The following is a 3,911-nucleotide window of genomic DNA, read 5'->3' on the forward strand; positions in this document are numbered from 1 at the left end:
TAGCTGCCTTTGAAGTATCCCATAAATTTTGACACATTGTGTTCTCATTCTCATTAGTTTCTAGAAACTTCCTAACATCTTCTCTGATCTGGCCCTGTACTCATTCATGTTGCAGATCGTTGATCGTCCTCCAATTGGTTGCCTTTGCTTTTCTGAATGTCCTTTTATTAATCTCCAGCTTTATGGCATGGTGATCCAAGAAATATGTCTGAATAATCTCTATGCATTTGAATTTGCTCAGGCTTGACTTGTTTCCCAGCATGTGGTCTATTTTTGAAAATGATCCATGTGGGCTAGAGAAGAATGTGAATTATTTTTTGCATTTGGATGGAAAGCTCTATAAATGTCTATCAGGCCCAGTTGCCTAATTACATTGTTTAGCTCTATAGTCTCTTTGCTGAGCTTCTTTCTCAGTGATCTGTCTTTCTCTGATAGTGGAGTATTAAAGTCACCTACTATTATTGTTGAATATGTGATTTATTTTTTAATAGTTTGGTGAAATTTGTTGCTCTATTGTTGAGCCTGTAAATATTCACTGTGCTAACTGGTTCCTCGCTTACTAAAACTTTGAGCATTATATAGTGCTCCTCCTTGTCTCTTTTTATGGTTTGAACCTTGAGGTCCATTTTGTTGAAAATTTAGATTGCCACCCCTGCTAGTTTTAAGTAGCCATTTGCATGGTATACTTTCTGCCAGCCTTTTATTCTTAGTTTATTTTTGTCTGTGTGCTTAAGATGTGTCTTGCAGGCAACAGATTGTTGGATTGTTTACTGAGCCCTTCCTCCAGTTTTTTTCTTTTAATGTATGAATTGAGTCTATTGGAATTCAGAGTTATTATCACAATCTGTTGATTCATGGTTCTCATATCATGTCTTGCATTTTGAGTGTTTTCCTATCCTTTCATAGCAGTGTGCTGTGTTTGTGTGGGGAGTTTCTATCTCATCTTTTTCCTTCTGAGGCCCTGTTATCTTTGTAATTGTTGGCACATTGGCTTCTGGATGGAGATGGGCTGTATGGTATTCTCCTTCTTGTGCTTGGCGGTGGTTGATCCTCTGGCCATAGTGAGTCAGCCAGTCTCATCAGCAGGGTTGGGTGCAGTGTCTTGATGCATATTCTTTGAGTCTTTCCTTGTCATGGAAGACCCTTATCTCCCCATCTATCTTAATGGATAATTTGTCAGGGTAAAGGATTCTTGGGGCGACATTTAGGGATGACATTGCTTACTCTCTCCTCTGCTTTATGGTGTCTGCTAATAGGTCTGAACATATTCTTACCTGAGCTTCTTTGTATATGACTGTCTTCCTGTCTCTTGCTGCTCTTAGAAATTTTCTCTTTTTCCTCAAAGTTGGATATTTTTACTATTATATGTCTTGGTGAGTTCTTGTGGTTTAGTCTACCTGGTATCCTTTCTGCTTTCTGTGTGAGCGCCTGGTTCTCACTCATTAAGGTGGGAAAGTTTACTTCCAGAAATTCCTTCACTACCTTGGCTGTCGACTTGTGTGGGGTGTTCTGCTCCAGTAGAATGATTATTCGAATATTATTCCTCTTCTTAGCACCTGTCATTGATCTGAGGTTATCCTCTGCTTCCTTAATTTTCCTATCTGACTGTCTTTCTCGCTTGCTGAGGTCTGTTTGAGTGTCTTTGAGATCACTGATATGGTTCTCTGCCTCCTCGGACCTAATCCACCTTGATTTTCTTTTGTAATAAATTTAGCAGATGTTCACCCACTTAGATTTATTTATCCATGAAGAATTGAAGCATTAAACAGTGACATTCTTTACTTTCACTCCTAAATTATGTTACATTATTTTTTAAATTGCTTTGCTTTCTCATGGGAAAAAAAGAGCCCAGGCATAAACCTTTGATACTTTCTACTTGCTAGTTTTGCAACACATTTTTAATATAAAAATGTTTTGAATACTTGGACAATTTCTATGATTGGCAGAGAGCATTCAATAAGAGAGATGATAATGTGGTTAGTCTTGAAAGTTAAGAGCTATGATCTTTCATCCATTGTTTAATCCATTTTAATACCTGGTTTATATTGTCCTCTAGATCTTCGGGGGGTAAAGGAAGGGCAGTAAGATAGTTCATGCACTATCCTACTTCCTTGTAGGAGTCCATAGCTCCTTCATACAGAACTTGAAATTTTTCTTTCTTTTTTTGTAAAATCATTTTATTGGGGGCTCATACAATGCTTATCACAACCCATACATATATTCATGTGTCAAGCACATTTGTACATTTGTTGCTATCATCATTCTCAAAATATCTTCTTTCTACTTGAGTCTTTGATATCAGCTCCTCCTTCCCCCCATCTCTCCCCACCCTCCCTCACTCACAAACCCTTTATAATTTATAAATTATCATTATTTTTTCATGTCTTGCACACTGAATATTGTCTTCTAGTTTCTTCTTGTTCTAACCTGTTTCAAGTATTTTTTAACAATATACTGTTATATGTTCTCAGCACAAAAACTATATGAAACCAGGGTTCAGGTAAGAAATAACAACCATGGTAATCAATAATACCTCTACCTTCTTTATGTGATTTTCTAACTCATCCAATACTCTTTCTTCATCTAAAATGAAACTCTTAGTCTTCATCATAGCCATTATATAATTGCCCTTCTTAATAGCTAAATCACCCACATGAATGCATTTAAGCCCTGATCTTGATGCAAGTTATTTGCCTAGTGTAGTTTTCCCAACCTCTGGTGTATCGGTGAGCAAGACGTTCAACTGCAATATGGTCTTCACCACAATGATTCCTAGAGTGAATAGCATAACATGCATATACACAGATAAAATAAAGTCATCTTCCATCAGGAGTGTTGTGTGCCTGGTTTTACCCATTACAGCCCTAGTATCATAAATAAGATCAAAATCAGGGTTTAGATAGACTAGATGCCAATAACAATCCTTTGTTAGACTGTTTAACTATGGAATTCATGTGATTCAAAGGTTAATGTATATTTATTTTATTCAAAAAATAAACAAACACCTATTGGGGGCATATAATTGTATTGTTCTGTTATTGCGTGAGTTGGAACTGATCCAAGAACAACAACTTGGCACTGGTCTAAGCACTGAGGATGCAGCAGTGACAGAACAAGAACAAGAGAAAAGAAAAGAAAGTAATAAAAAAAAGCATAGGAGCATGATGCTTACCTTCTAGTCAGAGAAGGTAGATCATTTTAAAAAGCCAACTTGCCACCATCCAGTTGGTTTTGACTCATACAAACCCTAATGGGCAAAGTTAGAACTGCCCCTGTGGGTTTCCAAGGTTATAAATCTTTATAGGAACAGAAAATCTCATTGGACTCTATTGAAGCAAGTGGTGGATTCGAACTGCTGACTTTGTGGTCAGCTCCTCCCCAAAGTAGACAACAAATGATGTAAATAAATGTCAGGTTCTGTGTGAAATGGCTGGAAGCATAAAGGGCTGAAAGAACAAATGGGCCCCCTTTTAAAGATGTAGCTCAAGGAAGACCTCACTGTGAGTGTGGTGTTGAGTAAAAGATGTGAATGAATAAAGAAGTAAAGCAAGATATGTGGATATTTTAGAAAAAAGCATTTGGAGAAGAAGAAAACTATTTCAAACTGTCCAGAATAGTCTCTGGCACATTGTAGGTGCTAAATTAAAAATCACACCAAAAAAGAGTCCCTGTCATCAAGTCAATGCCAACTCATAGCGACTGTATAGGACAGAGTAGAACTTCCCTGTTTGTTTCCCAGACTGTAATTCTTGAAGGAAGTAGAGTCTCCTCATTCTCCCTAGGAATGGTTAGTGGTTTCAAAGTGCTGACCTCTGGTCAGCAGGGCCGTGCATAACCACTATGTCACCAAGGCTTCCTAGGTGCTAAATAATGTTTATTAAAGAAAAGGGAAAAGGAGGTTGGGCTAAGAA

The 3,911-nt window shown here is 37.5% G+C and overlaps 1 pseudogene; it reads right to left on the reverse strand.

Annotated features, from left to right (window-relative positions):
- Nucleotides 1-1,990: 1,990 nt before the first annotated feature.
- On the reverse strand, nucleotides 1,991-2,857 carry LOC142451585 (adenylate kinase isoenzyme 6-like; annotated as a pseudogene).
- Between the last annotated feature and the right edge of the window lie 1,054 nt (nucleotides 2,858-3,911).

The sequence above is a fragment of the Tenrec ecaudatus genome, chromosome 6, assembly GCF_050624435.1.
Source record: "Tenrec ecaudatus isolate mTenEca1 chromosome 6, mTenEca1.hap1, whole genome shotgun sequence".
NCBI lineage: Eukaryota > Metazoa > Chordata > Mammalia > Afrosoricida > Tenrecidae > Tenrec > Tenrec ecaudatus.